Below are 18693 nucleotides of genomic sequence, written 5' to 3' on the forward strand. Positions count from 1 at the left end.
CATGTATGCTTGTATGAAATGGAAGTGAGCTGTAAGAGTTCCTGTTTCTGCACACGTGCCCAGGAGAGAGAAGATAAATATTCCCTGCAAAATTCCTTTGTTGGTTCAGAGTAAGTTCTTGACTCTGCTCTAACCCTATTTGCAAATACACCTTTTGTGCCATCTAATGAGTGTGTGCCTGTGATTTTTGTGGCCTCCAGAGAAACGAACCGCTTTATGCATCATTAGGATGAGAGGCTGAGAGCCATGGCACTCTTCAGCCTGGAAATGCACAGGCTCGGGGTGATCTGGTAGCCACGTACAAGTTTATCGGGGTGCTCACCAGGCTCTGGGGGAACGTTCATCAGAGCGCCCCAAGGGATGACAAGGTTGAACGGTCACAAACTTCTCCATGACCGTTTCAGGCTGGACATAAGGAAGAACTTCTTTACTGTCTGAGCCCCCAAGGTTTGGAATAGACTGGCTCTGGAGGTGGTTCAAGCACCTACTTTGAATGCCTTCAAGAGACATTTGGATGCTTATCTTGCTGGGATCCTATGATCCCTGCTGACTTCCAGCCCCTTGGGGAGGGGGCTGGACTTGATGATCTTCCAAGGTCCCTTCCAGCCCTAGTGTCTATGAATCTATAAGGAGCTGAGTCTATAAGGGCGGGTGGGCTGGCCTGTTGCACCTGGGGAGTTGGCAGATGCCGCTGAAGCCTTGATGACAGATGCCGAAGCGTCCAAGGCTGAGAAATGCCAAGATGTAGATGAAAAGTTCCAGGAAGACTAACATATTTCTTTTTGTGTTCCTTTTATTTGTGAGGGCTGGGCACCTGGGAATGAACTGTAGCCCTAAACACTGAATTACTTCACGGTTAGTCGTCACAGCCTGCAGTCGCAACGACCTTAAGGGCTGAGACTTGCCTGAGTTCTGTTTCCCTGTTTTGTGTTGTTCTTCATTTCTCTTCTGTGCATCAAGCTGTGACCGAATGATTTGAGGGCCAGCTCAGCTGCAGTCCCCTTAAGCCAGGCTTGGGACAAATCCAGGCACACAAGAGCAAAGAATAGAAGATAGCTCATTGAAAGCCAAGGGCACAATATACGCTGTAACAATGGGGTGGTGCTTGGAGGCGGTATAGGTGAGGTAGAAGCCCCAAGGAAGAACCAGAACCAGAACCAGCACATCTAGGACTGCATGCAGCAAAAATACAGCACCTCCTGACAAAGGCATATTCAACACTAAGATGTGGCAGACAAGAATTGGGTGACCTCCGCTGAGTGCTAGCAGTGGGTGAGTCTGTGTCCTCATGGCCCAGTTTCACAGGGTGCAGGGCTGCTGAGCCCCGTAGCCTTACCTACACTGTGCTGACAATAGGCACCAGAACAAATTATCTAAAAAGGCTGAGTAATCTCTCTGTCATTGCAAGTTTTTAAGGTTACAAGCAGATGTCACATTTTCCCCCAGGACCAAGTACAATTGTCCTTGTCAGTTGTCATGGGACAAAACCCCAGAAAAGATTTGTGGAATAAGTATTGTTTGTCCCAAAATATCATGAGAGATGTCTAAACAGTTGTCCCAGGACGACATCCTGGGACAAGCTGGCCAGCTGGTCTTCCAAGCATCCCACAACACAGTGGTTTAGCTCAGTTCCGAGCCCTCTTGAACTCTGTGAAGCCACTATAGCCCTGATTACAGAACTCTGCTGCCCAGAGGTGACAGATGAGGGTGGCCACCTGGGGCCTATTAATGGGTCTGCATGGAGATTTGCCAGTGGTTTCATCCTCGCACCCACCCAAGATCAGCACTGAAGCCTACATCAGCTGAATCCACTGAACCAAGAGCAAACCGTCTTCTCACCAGGTATCTCCAGCCACCTAACTATCCAGCACCAAGGAGGTCACTGGATCTAGCTACCACCCAGGGACAAGTGCATCCTGTACCACCACATGCCCTTCAGCTTCCCTCCACTGTGCCCCAGCATGAAAGAGCAGGGTAGCAGCTAGCTGCAACTGGGAGGAGACAGTGGCTCTCAGAGCCATCCGGGGACCTGGGGTCAGGCTGTGGATTGGATGCCACCAGGGGATAAACCAACGTTCCCAGAAGAAACCTATTTAATAAGACCCCAGGGTGGGCAATGCTAGTGCTTCTCCATTCAGTGCCTTCATGTGTTGTGTAGTTTCCCTCACAGTAAGCCTGGCTCCTTGACCCAGAGGCTTGTGTTCCCAGGATAAGATGATGCCCTAGGGCTGATGACCAGGGGTGGGAAGGCTGGTGCTGGGCACACTGCAGGGGCTGTACTGGGCAGCACTACTGGCAATGTGTAGGAGGTGCATTAGAGTACATGTGCACCCCCTGAGCATGGCGATGCTCCCCCTGCCAAAAGTGCTGCTGACAGTGCCTGTGGGCAGTCACTGATCACCTCCCACCCCCCTGCTGTCTGCAGGCGGTCCCTGATCACCGCTGGCTGCTGCTGACAGTGCTGGTGGTGTCTGCAGGTGGTTGCCAACTGCTGGTTGGCACTTGCTACTCCCCCGCCGATGCTGTGGCTGCCTGTGGGAGCTCCCTGCTTGCTGCCACCATGTTCCTGCCACCTGTGGGAGCTCACTGTGCCCTCCCCAGCCTCTGGGGGCATTTGGCATTCATGGGCAGTGCCCAAGTGTTGCCAGGTCTTAAATTTGAAATTATTGTATTGAAAGCTAAAAACTATCATACATTGAAAAACACGCAAATAAGGCTTCTTCTTATTTACTTTATATTGCTCACTGTCTCAGCGAGTGAGAACTGGGCCATCAAAGTTGAAGCATTTATTTTGAGACAAGCAATTATAAGGAAGTGCTGATAAACCCAGAAGTCAGTTAAAGCTCCCTGAGAGTGACTTGGGTTTTGCATATGCTGCACCAATTAGCTGCTTCAAAAATTACTGTACATTTTGAACACTTTTAAGGTTGCTAATCCTACGTTCTACGAGGTTGAAGTTCTCGAACAAATAAGAGCATCTCTGTACACCCGCCGGCTCCAGCGCCTCCCTTCACCCCGCGATCACCCTGCGGTCCCGCCCCGAGGCCCGCCTCGCTCCCTCCTCCGCGGGGAGTCGGGAGGCCGCAGCCGTGGCGGCCATTTTGTTGCGTTGCTCGGCCGGTGGCGCGGGCGCAGGGCCGGGCGTTCTCGTCTCTGCAGTTTGTCCGTGCAGATTCTTCGGTAAGGAGCCGGCAGCGTCTGGGGCTCGTCCAGCCCCTTTCCTGCGCCGCGGGGCCGATCCCGACCCGCACGCACCGCCCCCACAAAGGGGGGAGGGGAGGACTGGACCGGGCTGGGCGCTGCTCGGGGCCTCCCTGACGGCTGCGGCCCGCGCGCCGGGCCGCTCGGAGCTGCCGCGGCGGCTGCGCGGACAGGTGAGAATGTGCGGCCCGAGCGCAGGCGGCGGCGGGATTGGGGCCCGGTCTCGCCGGGCGCTCCCGCAGAGCCCGCGCTGCTGCGGCTTCTTCCCACGGCCCCTGCGAGCGCTGGAGGCGGCGCGGCCGCGCTGCGGCTGGCAGTTCCTGCAGCCCTGTTGCTGCTCCCTGCCTCCCGCGCCCGGCGGCTGCCCAGCAGCAGAGGGGCGAGCGCGGCGCGAAGGGTCCCACTGCGGCGAGGCACGAGGCGTGGCGTTACTGGCACAAAGACTCTTTTTCCCCCTCTTCTGGGGTGACGTCAGCGGGAAGGGATGTTTTGGGGGCAAAATGGAGCCTGTTTGGAAAGTTTGTAAAACCGGCCCGTGCTTTTCCACTTAAGTGCAGAGGAGGAGGGCGGCAAAAGCAATCTAAGATCTGCCCCGCGGCTCCTTTGAGTAGGGTATTTGTGAGAACGGGGCTTCTAGTGACAAAAACGCAAACTGGTGCCTTGCACATTTAATTTTCCTTACACCTGTTTTTGTGCAAAGAACCTAGCTATGCATTGCAGCACCTACCTGTGGTCCCTTGGCAGAGTGGACCAGTACACCAAGTAAGTTCTAGTTTCTAGAACAGTGGGTTTCAACCTCTTTTTCATTTGCAGACCCCTTTGAATTTTAAGTGTGGATATTTACTTTTGATTCATCAGTCATCTTTTGCAGGCCCCTTCGACAGGCTGCAGACTCCTAGGGGTCTGCAAACCACAGTTTGAAAATGGCTGTTCTAGAAGACTTTAATAAATTAAATTGCAACCAAAAATGAGTTGGATTACAGAACAAAAAGGGCATTCAGGCAAGTTTTTAATCTGCTCAGGCAAGGCATCCTAATTAGTTTTTTAGGCGGGCTAGTTAAGAATTGAAGCTGATTGGCAGTAGTGTCTGATACAAGGTATCCTGAACCAAGAGTTCTTAGAGGGGTTTTTTTGGGGGGTTTTTTGAAAAAAAATATTTAGAAAGCAGTATGCATCCTTTAATTTAATTTAGCTCTGAATAATTAACTCCTCACTTTGGAAAACCATGGAAAAATGCCTCTGCCCTTGATTTATTCTGATTCCAGATTTTTAAAGAAACTTGAACATAAGTTTTAACACTTTTTTTCAACCACACTTACATTATTGGTAGAGTGGGTAAATTAAACCAAGATGGATTGTCATTTACATTTTTGAAACATCCATGTGATATGGAATTTTAGGTAGTGTGTGATATTGTGCAGTATACCAAAAAAATGCAGCTCTATTTGGAGGCAAGTATTTTGTAATTTTACTTAATTGAAACTTACCAAGTTTGAAGTTAGATTTAATGGCTGCTTGCAGACATGTCTGAACCTCCCCCCCAACCCATGCTTTACTGGAAGCAGCAGTGCATTATTTTGACCTGGCTGCTGCAGCATCTGTATAGATCAGGTGCTTTAGCAGGGCCTTGTTGTTTTTCTCTAAAGCTGATTCAATAGGCTATTAGGTAGAAGCTCCAAAAAGCCACGCTAAAGCGCCCAATCTATACAGATGCTGCAGAGCTGGGTTGAACTAATGTGATGCCTCTTCTAGACATGTGCTGGGCTTAGTGCAGGAGTGTGCAGAGTTTAAAGTGTGTGTCTTGGGTTTTATTGTTTGCTTTTTTTTTCCATATCTGCAAGCAGCCAGTGTTCTTTTCCTGTTACTTGTCTATTGTTAGTGGGTTTTTTTCCTCAGTGGAAATAAGACTGTTTACTTCAATCATTTTTTAGAGTAAATTGTTCCAGGTTGCAAGTCTTCATTTGTGAATAAGTATGGATTCATTATTACACGTTTGTCTGCATGCAGGTAGTAACTGTAATAAAGGAAGTCTTACGCTATACCAGATGCCCATTTTTCTTTGTCTTGATCACATTCTCTGTGTTCTTTCCCTGAAAATACTTCTTACTCTAGTTCTCTCAGTTCTTTGTTGATCTCTTAAACATTTGTATTTGACATAAATGAGAACTTGTTAGATTTCTTGAACTTGCGATTCCCAGGAACAAAATAGTAATTTTGAATACAAAACAAGATGACATGGACCATATAGTTTGGAATACACAAACTGTATGGATTGCCATTAGTTTGTAGGCTTCATTTTATAAAATGAGGGTTCATAGCTATCTGCTTGGTGGAAGTGTGTGGGGAAGCAAGCATGTTGCAGGGGTGATAATGAGTCTTCAGTCTTAGCTCTAGTTATTCACGGTCCTTGTAAGGGGGGTGGTACACAGCTGTCTGGGCCAAACGTGCTTCTCCAGCAAAATGTATGATCTATATCTTAAGTCACAAACACAATTGTATTACGTAAGTACTAGTAGCAAATGAGTGAAAATAGTAATTTTATGATGCTGTCTTCTGGGGGGGGGAATGGCCTGCCCACACGTGGTGCCCCATGCTGTAGCTGCTTGCAGCCTGCATGGGGCTGCCTGTGCCTGCTCCGGACAGCCCCGTACAGGCTGTGAGCAGCTGCAGCGTGGGGCGCTGGCCGTGGGGTGGGGCAGGGGCCGCTTCCCCCCCACACTCAGCTTTTCCCTGAGCTCCTTCCCTGTGCAGAGAAAAGCGGCCCCTCGCCTACCCCATTGCCAGTGCCTTGCTGCAGGTGCTCGTAGCCTGCATGGGGCTGTCTGGAGCAGATACAAGCAGCCCCAGGCAGGCTGTGAGTGGCTGCAGTGCCAGGCATGGGGCAGGCAAGGGGCTGCTTTCTTTCCTTCCCCTCCCCCCCCCCGGTGCTCAGCACTAGCTTGTAACCCAGCCCGACTGCCGGGGGGGCAACGGGGGTGGGTTACAAGCTGGTGCTCAGTGCTGGGGGGGAGGGGAGAGAGAGAGCGCGAGCAGCCCCTTGTCTGCCACATGCCTGGTGCTGCAGCCACTCGCAGCCTGCCTGGGGCTGCCTGTGCCTGCTCCGGACAGCCCCGCCTGGGCTGTGAGCGCCTACAACGCTGGGTGCCGGCCATGGGGCAGGTGAGGGGCCACTTTTCCCCGTGTTCAGCACCAGCTGCTTCCCTGCTGGCAAGCAGGGGGTTGGGGCTGTGCACTTCCCCCTGCCTGTACCACGGGGCTGTGGGCACTGGGTGTGAGTAGGTGGGGATCCAATGGAAGCACGGGGCCCACACTTTGGGCCCCACCGGCACTGGCCCTGGGACACGAGTAGAGTGGCAGGAGTGCAGGGTCCCAGGTGGCAGGGGCTCTATGGAGCTGGGCCAGCTCCCTCCTCCCTGCTGGTGCAGCCCAGCTCCACAGACCCCTGCCAGCATGTGCTCTGCTCCGGGCCCCACTGGTGCTGGCCCTGGGACATTGGTCCCAAGATGGTGACCAGGGGGTGGGGCACCTGTCAAGGGGCGGGGCTACCCATGCAGCTCTCAGTAGCTTGCCAAAACTGGGTAAGTGGCCCTCTGCTCAAAATAATTGCCCACCCATTTGCTAAAACTAGGGCTTTAAACTAAGGCTGCTGTGGGATGGGCAGTATATAAACAGTTCTAGCCCAGCTCATGTCAGCCACATTACTAATAACTTGGGCAGCCCAAGAAAAGGTCTCACTTCACCGTGTGGGGAAGCATGGGACTTCTCATGCCAGACTCAACTGCCTACACACGAATGCTAGGAGCTTGGGAAACCAGCAAGAGGAACTGCCCTTCTCTTATGTGAAAATGACTGTGACCTTGTAGGGATAACAGGCCTTGGTGGGACTCACCCTCCAAAGCAACAGACCAATCACAGGTAAATACCTTATATAGGAGAGACTGTCTTGGGAAGGGGAGGTCAGTTCACTTCCCTGCAAATTGAGTTTTCTAACCAGCAAGAGTGTTTTGAGATGCTCTGAGTCGAAATAAGAGGAGAACATGGGGAGGGGGACATTCTTGTAGGAGTCTACTATAGGCCTCCCCACCAAGAGGAAGAACTTGATCGATTCGGTAGGGAACTGGTTGAAGCTGTGTGCTACCAATGCAAATTTGTCATGGGGGACTTCAACTTCCCTGACATCTCTTGGGATGAGTGCACACCCAAATCTGACAGTTCACGCAATTTTCTCACTTGCATTGATGACCTCTACTTAACACAGGAGGTCTATGGGCCAGCTAGGGGAGAGGCATTGCTTGACCTGGTCCTGGCCAAAGGAGAGGACCTGGTGAGTGATCTGAGGATCGAGGGGAAGCTTGGTGACAGTGACCGTGATTTGGTCACCTTCTCAGTTCACTGAAGAGCAGGCAAATCCCTCAGTAAAACAGATCCTTAACTTTGGGAAGGCTGACTTCTGCAAACTCGGAGATTTGGTTAGTGAGGCAATTAGAGGCCATACCCCCTCTAGACAAGGGAGTACATGAGGAATGGTCATTTCTCAAGAACATAATCCTTGAGGCCCAGGGGAAAGCCATTCCATCTTGCAAGAAATGTAATCAACTGGCAAGGAAGCCCCTTGGCTGAACAAGGTACTGTTGGACCTCATTAAACTCAAAAGAGAAGCCTACTCCAGTTGGAAAACAGGAAGCATCGCCAAAGAAGAATACTCAGCACTTGCCCGTGCCTGTACAGAGCAGTCCAGAAAAGCCAAGGCACAAACCGAACTCAGGCTAGCTGCCCACCTAACAACAACAGTGCCTGCCTGGCGCACCACGCTGCTCCACGTCTCCACTAGACTCTGCTCTGGGACTTTCGATCAACTTGCCGGGACTGGGCTATATGCAGCAGGGGAAGTGGAAGTTGCTTTTGCAGCAAGGGGAATCTGGTGGAGAAAGTAAGCATGTATGGGGGTAGCCTCAGTGGTAAACCCAAAATGTTTGGGAAACAGATTTACATGATTGGTTTTCAGAAGTACAAAATATGATACAACATGCTGCTTGCAGATGTTAAAAAAATAAGCAAAAAAGTAGCTTTAAATTCTGTGTGCACCCATGCTGAACCCAGCACATGCCCAGGAGAGGCAGCATGTTAGTTGGACCTGGCTCACCTGAAGTCTGTACAGATCGGGTGCTTTAGTGGGGCTTTTCTGGCACTTTTTCCTAATAGTTGGTTGAATCAGCTGTTAGATAAAAGTGTCAAAAAGTCCCATTGAAGCACCTGATCTATACTGACCCAGCTTCGCAGTGTCTAAGTACTGCACTGCTGCTTCTGGTAAAGCAGTTTTCTTGGTTGGTTGTTTTTTTTTATTATTATTAAACATGAGCAAACAGCCATAGTTTCCCTTTCTTTAATTAACGTTGCAAATCTTCTAAGTATTTAATAGGTCTCTGGTGAATGTAATACAAGCTGAATTCTACCAAAATTGGTGGTGTTGCTTTTCTTAAATCTTAAAATTTTGAACTGTTAGTTTCAGAGACTTCTGTAGTAGTCTGCTCTGAAAAGTCCTGTCCCCGCTGTCTCCTCCCCGTCCCCCCCAGTTGAACAAATAATGTTCCCAATTCTTAAAATGGATCTTAAACATTTTCTTTCTGCTGTTGTAGAAATCAGGACATCATCTGAGTAATCACAACCTTTTCATAGTTTGTAATAGACGCTGTTGTTTAAGGAGAAACTTATCAGTTTTTATTTTTAAAACACTGAGTCCACCAAGTTCTTAGTGGTGGCAGATGACAGAGCAAAGAGTAATGATTTTAAATTGCAGCAAGGGAGGTTTAGGTTGGATATTAGGACAAAATTTCCTAGTAGGTAGGTGGTGAGGCACTGGAACAACTTACCCAGAGAGGTGGTGGAATCTCCATCCTTGGAAGTTTTCAAGACTTGTCTAGACAAAGCCTTGGCTGGAATGATCTAGTTAGGCATGTTTCTACTTTGAGCAATGGGTTGGACTAGATGATCTTCGGAGGTCCCTTCCAACCCTAATTTTCTAAGATTCTAAGTTAGTGTTAAGGATGTTTTTATGCTTTTTCGATGAATACAGCTGGACTTTCAGAAGATCTTTACATTAAACCAGAACGGCTAAAGGAAAGTATTCAAATATACATTATATTTGACTAGAAGACGGTGGTCCAACCTTGCTCAAGGGCCCCAAGGCCCACCACACCAAGGTACCTGCCCTACTGGAGCTTTGCAACAGGTATGAACCTCTTGCAGTCCCAGCAGAGCCTGTTAAGTTGCCAGTTCCTGCAGGCAATACAGGTTCAACTGTAGCTACCACTGCCACTCTCCCTAAGAAAAATATGAAGTGTTTGTTGTTGGACACTCTATCCTGAGGAGGACTGAGGGGGCAATCTGCCACTCCGACCCCTTAGCCTGGGAATTCTGGTGCTTCCCGGGAGCCCATATCCAAGACATTGTGGAGAAGATCCCTGAGATCCTCTGGCCCACTGACCACTACCCTATGCTCCTTATCCATGTGGGCATGAATGACGGCTTAGAGCTCTCCCAGCCAGGTCATGAAGCACTACAGGGATTTGGGAGCGGGGCTTAAGGGATTGGGGGTGCAGGTAGTGTTTTCATTGATCCTCCCAGTATCAGGCTACGGGCTGAGGAGGGAGAGGAGGATCGAGGTAGTGAACCAAAGACTGTGGCGCTGGTGTCATCGAGAACGCGTAGGCTTCCATGACCACAGTCTGCTCTTTGGTGAGAGAGGCAGCGAGCTTCTGGGAAGGGACGGCTTCCACCTGTCTTTGCTGGGGAGGAGGCTCTTCTCAGCCATCCTGGCTGACCTGCTTCACCGGGCTTTAAACTAAGCCTGCCAGGGAATGGGGGGACTACTGCCACTGCTGGCCTACTGAGCAACCCTTGCAAAGCTAGCAGGCCAAGGCACTTAAGGGAGCCCACCCCTGCCCCAGCCCTGGAGTGAGCTGTAGGCAAGGCAAGGGCCCCCAAAGGGACTCTTGCCTGCCTGTACACAAATGCTGGGAGCTTGGAATAAACAGGAGGAACTTGTCCTCCTGCTTAACACAAATAATTATGATGTCATAGGGATAAAGGAGACCTGGTGGGACTCCACCCATGACTGGACCACAGGTATAGATGGCTATACCCTTTACAGGAGGGACCAAGTGGACAAAAGGGGCGGAGGTGTAGCTCTCTATGTCAAGGAAAGCTACGCATCCCTGCAGGCCAACATGGGCACCCAGGGTGGACTCCTGGAGACCCTTTGGGTCAAAATCCATGGGCAACACAGCATGGGGGACATAATGGTGGGAGTCTACTACAGACCTTCTACCTAGGATCAAGTGCTTGACCAGGAGTTTGCCAGGGAATTGGCTGAGGCCGCACGTTCCTGGTGCGTGGCTGTTATGGGAGACTTTAATTACTGTATTTTCGCCCATGTAGTCCGTGGGCTATATAAGTTTTTACAAACATGACGGATGAGTACAGGCTACACAAGGGTGCGGGCTATGCAGAGTCTTTAGAACAGGCTTTAATGAAAATTAAAACTGCGCTGTGCCCCCGTGTCCCCAGCTGAAGGCTGATGTCATGGTGGCAGCGAGCCCTGGTGGGATTGGATTGAGTGGAGCTTGCAGGAGTGGGGCTGCCTCACCCCACCCCCGCTCACAGCTGCTCATCCCTTCCGTCCCCTGCAGCAATTAGCACCACTTTTAGCTGGCAGCTGTGCCCTGCAGAGCCTGAGCTTGTGGCCATGTTTCGGGGGGGTGGCTGCAGGTGGGCGGTGAGAGTCTTTAGAACAGCCTTTTAGTGAAAATTAAAACTGCACTTGTCCCAGGCTGTGGGCTGGTGTCATGGCGGCGGCGAGTCCTGACAGGATTGGCTTGAGTGCGGGGAGCGGGGCTGCCTCCCCCCTGCTCACAGCTCCTCCTCCCCTCCCCTGCAGCAATTAGCACCATTTTTAGCTGGCTCCGGCTCCAGCTTCGGCAGCCGTGCCCAACAGAGCCTGCATTTGCGGCCATGTCTCGGGGGTTGAGCCGGGGCTGTTTGGGGCAGGCAGTGGGGCTAGGAAGGGGTCATGGGGGAGGAATCATCCCAAATTTGCCATAGCCCCCTCCCAGTACCACCACCACACAGCCCAGCCCAGCCCCCAGCAGAGCCTATGCTTGTGGCCATGTCTCGGGGGGCAGCTGCAAGTAGGTGGTGATAGCTCGGTCCCTGCACACCGGCAGTGAGCTCCCGTGGCCGGGGCCAGCACCTTTCAGGCTTAATAGGCTTAAAAGAATGCATGGGTGCGGTCTATACATGGACTATTTTCCAAAAATACAATTTTCCACAGATTATACATTGGTGCGGGTTATATTAGTGTGTGGGCTATATGCGAGAAAATATGGTACTGGACATCTTGTGGGAAGAGTGCTCGGCCAAATCCGGGGGTTCACTAAGCTTTCTCTCCATCTAGATGAGCTCTGTATGACACGGGAAGTCTACGGGCCTATGAGAGGTAAAGTGCTGCTTGACCTGGTTCTGGCAATGGGGGGGCAACCTAATCGGTGACCTAATGATCGCAGGGAGGCTGGGTAACTGACCACGAGCTGATCACCTTCACTATCCACTGTAAAGCTGGCAAGTCAGTTGGCAATACAGAAATCCTTGACTTCAGGAAAGCTGACTTTGACAAGTTCAGGAGGCTTGTCAGTGAGGCCTTAGGGGATGATGTCCCTAAGGGGTGGGGAGTTCAGCATGAGTCATTGTTCCTTAAAGGAGCGATCGTGGATGCACAAGCAAAGTCTATCCCATCACGGAGGAAAGGCAGCAAAAGGGCACAGCAGCCTCCTTGGTTCTTCAGGGAACTAGCAGACTCCTGTGGCTAAAAAGAAAGACCTCCAAAGGATGGAGGACGGGATCCACCTCCAAGGAGGAATATTCTGCACTGGTCTGGACCTGCAGGGAGTGAATCAGGAAAGACAAGGCTGTGATGGAACTCCAACTAGCTACAGCTGTGAAGGACAATAAAAAGTCCTTTTTTAGATGTATGGGGAGCCAAAGGAAAAGCAAGGGCAACATTGGATCCCTGCTAAACCAGATGGGACAACTGACAACTGATGCCCAGGAAAAAGCCAATTTGCTAATTGGGTACTTTGCATCCATCTTTCACCAGTCCCATGGGATGCCCCTGCCCATTATGGGACAGGGATGCCTGGGTGAGGGTGATTCCTTGCTGACCTGGTGAAGGAACACCTTGAGAGGCAGGATACCTTCAAGTCAACTGGCCCCGACAGTTTACACTCCAGCGTATTCAAGGAGCTGGCAAGCATCATAGCCTAGCCTCTAGCATGGATCTTTGAGAACTCCTGGTGCTCTGGTGTAGTGCCCAAAGACTAGGCCAGTGTCATGCCTATCTTCAAGAAAGAGAGGAAAATGGATCTGGCAAACTACAGGCCTATCAGCCTGACCTCTATCCTGGGGAAGGTCTTAGAAAAGATTATCAAAGAGGCCATTCTTAACAGACTGGCTGATGGCAACATCCTGAGGGATAGCCAGCATGGGTTTGTCATGGGTAGGTCTTGCTTGACCAGTCTTATTTCCTTTGACGACCAGATGACCTATCACCTGGACAAGAGGGAAGAGATTGATGCCATATATCTTGACTTTAAAAAAGGCTTTGATCTGGTATCCCATTATCACCTCTTGGCAAAACTGGCTAACTGGCCTCAGCCTCACAGCAATCCATTGCTTGGGAATTGGCTCCATGTTAGGACCTAGAGGGTGGTGGTTGACAGAAGTCAATTGTCATGGTGCCCTGCGACCAGTGGGGTCCCTCAAGGCTCTGTCCTTGGGCCTACACTATTTAACATCGTCATTAATGATGTGGACATTGGTATCAGAAGTGGACTGACAAGTTTGCCATTGACACCAAAATCTGGGGTAAAGCGTCCATACCTGAGGATAGGAGGGTGATCCAGGCTGACCTTGACAGGCTCAGGAAATGGGTGGATGAGAACCTGATGCTGTTTAACATCAAAAAATGCAGAGTTCTCTACCTTGGGAAGAAAAACCTTCAGCATGCATATAGGCTCGGCAGTGGCTAGCACTACGGATGAAAGGGACTTGGGGGTCGTGATTGAAGGCTCATGTTCATCTTGTGGTCAGTGTGATGCTGCAGCATGCTTACAGGCTTGGCAGTGCTACACGGGCTAGCACTATGGATGAAAGGTACTTGGGGGTCATGATTGATCACAAAATGAACATGAGCCTTCAGTGTGATGTGGCTGCTAGTAAAGTGAGCAAAACACTGGCTTGCATCCATAGATGCTTCTTAAGCAAATCCCAGGACATCATTGTCCCATTGTACTTGGCCTTGGTGAGGCCACAGCTGGAGTACTGTGTCCAGTTTTGGGCTCCACAATTCAAAAAGGATGTGGAGAAGCTTGAGAGAATGCAGAGGAGAGCCACGTGCATGATCAGAGGTCAGGAAAACAGACCTTATGATGAGAGACTGAGAGCCATGGGACTTCAGCCTGGAAAAGCACAGGCTCAAGGGTGATCTGGTGGTCACCTATATACGTTTATCAGGGGTGCTCACCAGGATCTGGGGTAATGTCTGTTCACCAGAGCACCCCAGGGTATGACAAAGTAAAACGATCACAAACTCCTCTTTCAAGCTGCACAGAAGGAAGAACTCTTTACTGTCTGAGTCTCCAAGGTTTGGAATAAACTGCCATCGGAGGTGGTTCAAGCACCTATTTTGAATGCCTTCAAGAGATGTTTGGATGTTTATCTTTCTGGGATCCTATGATCCCTGCTGACTTCCTGCCCTTTGGGCCGGGGGCTGGACTCAATGACCCCTGAGGTCCCTTCTAGCTCTAATGTCTATGAATCTATGAAATACTATAAAGATCTTAAAGCAAAGTTTCTTAGTATAGTGGGTCCTGTACAATTGCATTTGGCAATTTGAGTAGGAGAGGTTTGCTTTATTGGTGATCCTGGCATTCAAGAAGTGGGAGGGGGCAGTACTAGGCCCCAAGCCTGATCCTAGCACTTTGGGCAAGGAGGGGGTGGGGCCGGGCTCCAGGGCTTGATTCAGTCTGTGAACCAGCCCCATGTCACCCATCTGACCAATGGGGACCAAAAGCTTGAGCACCAATGATCTAGTCTGTGTCTTGGATCATATGGTCCATTCATAGCATCTACCAAGCAGGCTGTTGCCTACAAGAGCTTATACCCTTTTGAATTAGTCTCTCAGGTGCCACCCTACCCTGCCTTCTACTTTGCTTGATGAAAATTGACTGGTGGTAGCTTTAGTTTTAGTGGAAGAGGAATAAGCTCCTGTGGGCTAGCTTTTGTTTACCTTGGGGGAGGAACCTGGGCATAGTAAGTTACTACAGAGTAGCTATGTAAATCTCTATTCTTGTTTAGCTTGCTGTAAATTGGTTGTGAATTGTGTCTTTTGAAGTTCCACTGTTTATAGTTGCACATAATTTGAATTTGTTCTGGGTTCTTTAGTTCACACCACTGATACCATTCTTATTTGTTGTAAGGTAAAATAAATGCAAAATTGCAATTTGTGTTTAAAAACTGATTTCTTCATATTGGCAGAAATGTGGAATGTAGAAGGTTTAACCCTGCCCCCACTTCCTTGCAGAGGTACAGGCAATCTTCGAGTTGCAACATTTTGCACTTAAAATGTTTTTAAAATTGACACCCTGTTTTGACTTTCTGACATCAGTTTTGACTGCACAATGCTTGATGTTACGTGATGCCACACCAGTGAACATGTTCGCTGCATTCACCCATCTCCCTAGAGAGCATCTGTCCAAACTTCCTTGGACACTTTATTAAAGAAAGCAGACGGGGCTTCTGAGGAACCTGCAGCCAAGACTCCTGAGAAGACTCCAGCCAAAAGCTTTTTAAAAAGTCCAGCAACTGCATCGAAGAGCTCTGACTCAGGAAGTGCATGGGCAAACCAGAGGTAACATTCTTCTCTACTTGGTCTTGGCCAAAGGAGACAAGTTGGTGAGAGACTTGAGAACAACTACTTTGCTTTGGTATTTCAATGGACTAAGGGGAAAATCATGCTAGATGAGGTTCAGAACGGGCATGGTGGGAATGACCACCTTCCTACTGTTGACGTTGAGCTGGTGCATGATCAATTAGAAAAGTTAGACATTTACAAGTCAGCAGGATGGGATGAACTTCACTCGAGTACTGAAGGAGCTGGCTGAAGTCATCATAGGACCTTTGACGAAACTCTTCTAAAACTCATGGCGCTTGGGGGAAGTCCCTGAAGACTGGAAGAGTGCCACTGTTGTGCCCATATTCAAAAAGGGGAGGAGGGAGGACCTGGGCAATTGTAGGCCAATTACCTTAACTTCTACAGGCAAATCCTGGAAAAATTCATAAAGGAGTCTATGTGCAATATGCTTGCAGAAGGTAAGATTCTGAGTGACAGCCAGCATGGGTTTGTCACAGGCAGGTCTTGTTTTACCAATCTCATCTCCTTCTATGACCAGATAACTCGCCACCTGGATAAGAGAGAGGAGGTCGACATTGTATACCTAGACTTCCAAAAGGCCTTTGACCTGGTATCCCATGATGTTCTCATGGGAAAATGGGAGGATTGTGGGCTTGACTGCTAGACAGGTGGGTAGGAAGCTGGTTGTGGGGTAGGACCCAGAGAATTCTAATGAATGGATCTATTTCATCCTGGTGACAAGTGGCCAGTGGCATCCTTTAGGGGTCCATGTTTGGTCCAGTGCTTTTCAACATCTTTATCAATAATTTGGATATGGGGGTGAAGAGCTCACTGGCCAAATTCGCAGACAATGCCAAGTTATGAGGAGGTGTGGTCATGCTGGAAGCTAGGCTGCAGATACAGGCAGACTTAGGGTAGCAAGTTGGGCAGATCTGAACCAGATGAAGTTCAACACTGAGAAGTGTAAAGTGCTCCATCTTGGGACTAACAGTCCCCAATGTACTTACAGGCTTGGTGGTGCCACCACGACTGAAAGAGACTTAGGGCAGTAGGGCAAACCAGTACTTTGGCATGCCATCAACTGATGCTTCTCAAGCAAAACCAAGAAAGTGATTCTTCCACTTTTCTCAGCATTAGTGAGACTGCAGCTGGAGTACTGTGTCCAATTCTGGGCACTGCACTTCAACAAGGACAACATGGAAAGGCTTGAGAGAGTCCAGAGAAGAGGCACCCATATGATCAGAAACTTGCAAGGCAAGCCATATGAGGACACGCTGAGGGACCTGGGCTGCTTCAGCCTAAAAAAGAAAAGGGTGAGAGGGGACTTGGTAGCAGCTTACTGTTACCTCAGGGGAATACATCAAGGGCTCAGTGAACAACTGTTCACCAGGGCACCCTTGGGGAGAACCAAGAGTAATGGCCACAAACTCTTGGGAGACCAATTCAGGCTTAACATTAAGAAAAACTTCTTCACAATTAGGGTGTCTAGGCTGTGGAATAAGCTCCCTCCAGAGGTGGTGCAATCACCTACCCTGGAAACTTTCAAGAGGAGACCTGGATGGTTGCTCGCTGTGAGTCACCTGACCCCAGTTGTCTTTCTTGCCTAGTGTAGGGGGGTTGAACCGGATGATCTTGCAAGCTCTCTTCCAGCCCCTTACAATCTGTGAAACAATCCTAACTCTACTAATTCCTCTCTTAAGTATGCTGTCTGTGTCACTGATGCCATCTCTTTTCTTCCATGCATCCTAGGATAAGTACAGATGGTCAAAAAGCCCGAGGCTGAATTGATTTCAGTCTTTGCAGTTTAATCTAAATTGCGTAGATTGAACTGATAAGCATTAGAGGTGCAGTGATACATTGGTCCCATATCAGATTGCGACCAATATAAGGAAAATTGCCTGTATTGGCAACCGGCTTTTTATTGGCTGATGTGGCCAGTAAATGCCCTGGGTATGCGCAACTGCAGCACAAGACGCAGGCGGCCAGGAGTGCAGCTCAGCAGCATGGAAAGCAGCTGGATCTAGCCGGTGAATCTGTTGTGAGGGAAGGGGTATGTGGCAGGGGGCAGATTGCGGCCCCAGGAGTGAGGGAGGGAGTGGAGCAGGGGCAAGGGCAAACGCTGCACAGCTGAGGCAGAGCTGGGGACCAAGTTGTGAGCAGCTTGTCTGGTGTGGGGCGGCTCCTGCTGCTACATGCACATGTGGGGGGTGTGTCCACAGATCTGCGTGCAGGTCGAGGGCAGGCTGCCCCTGTAGGCTGGGGATGGGGCTGCGCCAGACTCTTCCCAGCATGGGGCTGGGCTGGGCTGTGCTTGGGGTGGGTGGTGGTGGTACTGGGAAGGGGCTATGGCAAATTTGGGATGATTCCTCCCCCATAACCCCCTCCTAGCCCCACTGCCTGCCCCAAACAGCGCCGGCTCAACCCCCTTGTTGGGAAGAGCCTGGCATAGCCTTGGTGGCAGCCTGCTCCCACCCCACGTATATATCTGGGAGTATATGCCCCCCCATGCCCTCCTGGGGTGTGTGCAGCAATGGGAGCTGCCCTGTGCCCCCTGGCTGAGCCACTTGCAGCTCTGTCCATTGCTCCATCCTGATTGTACAGCCCCAACCCTGCTCCCTCCCTCACTCTGGGGGCCTCTACCTGCCCCCCATGCCCCTTTCACCCCCCTTCACCGCTTGCCCCACAACAGACTTACCAGCTGGGCACCACAGATTCATAGATGATGCGGCAGAAGGGACCCATGTAGATCTTCAACTCCAACGCCCTGCCCTGGGCAGGAGAGAATACTGGGCTCATATGATCCCAGCTAGGTAATTGTCAAGCCTTCTCTTAAAGACCCCAAGGTAGGAGCCAGCACCACTTCCCTTGGAAGTTGGTTCCAGATTCTAGCTGCCCTGACTGAAATAGTGTCTTCTAATGCCCAGCCTGAACCTTCTCTCAGACAATTTATGGCTGTTATTCCTTGTTACTCCGGGAGGTGCTCAGGTGAACAGGGTCTCTCCCATTCCCCGCTTGTACCCCCTGGTAAGTTTTTATAGATGGCCACCAGGTCCCCTCTCAGCCTTCTCTTGTGAAGGCTGAACAGGTTTGGGTCCCGTAGCCTCTCCTTATAGGGTCTGCCCTGCTGCCCCGGGTCATGCTACTGGCCCTCCTCAGGACCCTCTTGATGCTGGCCATATCCCTCCTGAAGTGTGGCGCCCAGAACTGGACACAGTACTCCACTGGTCAGGCCACAGTTGTTGCATAGAGGGGTCATAGATCATCTCCTTGGCCCTGCTTGTGATGTATCTGTGGATGCATGACAATGTGTGGTTGACCTTACTGACCACGTCCTCACATTGGCGGTTCACATTCATTTTGGAATTGATAATGACTCCAAGATCTCTTTCTGCCACTGTGCTTTTGAGAAGGGAGTTCCCTAGCCTATAGGTATTGTGGAAGAAATCAAACTTTGCGTTGTGGTTGAATCAACACTGACAGAGCCAGCTTTTCTTTATTTAGAGCCATACTGTGATCACAGGGAGAAT

At 50.2% G+C, this 18693-nt stretch overlaps 1 protein-coding gene across 11 annotated transcripts in view; it reads left to right on the plus strand.

Annotated features, from left to right (window-relative positions):
• The first annotated feature begins 2736 nt into the window (after positions 1–2736).
• PHF20 (PHD finger protein 20) overlaps positions 2737–18693 on the plus strand; it is a 210843-nt gene continuing 194886 nt past the window's right edge. For 4 of the 11 annotated variants that reach the window (XM_090064533.1, XM_090064535.1, XM_090064536.1 and 1 more), the window contains exon 1: positions 2738–3374. The gene's annotated coding sequence lies outside the window, so the exon portion shown is untranslated. Of the gene's footprint in view, positions 3375–14920; positions 15164–18693 lie in introns of all 11 variants that reach the window. The other 7 variants (XM_090064526.1, XM_090064534.1, XM_090064527.1 and 4 more) reach the window with 6 other exon arrangements.

Source organism: Crocodylus siamensis, chromosome 10 (assembly GCF_052110815.1).
Source record: "Crocodylus siamensis isolate JL-2025a chromosome 10, ASM5211081v1, whole genome shotgun sequence".
NCBI classification, from domain to species: domain Eukaryota; kingdom Metazoa; phylum Chordata; order Crocodylia; family Crocodylidae; genus Crocodylus; species Crocodylus siamensis.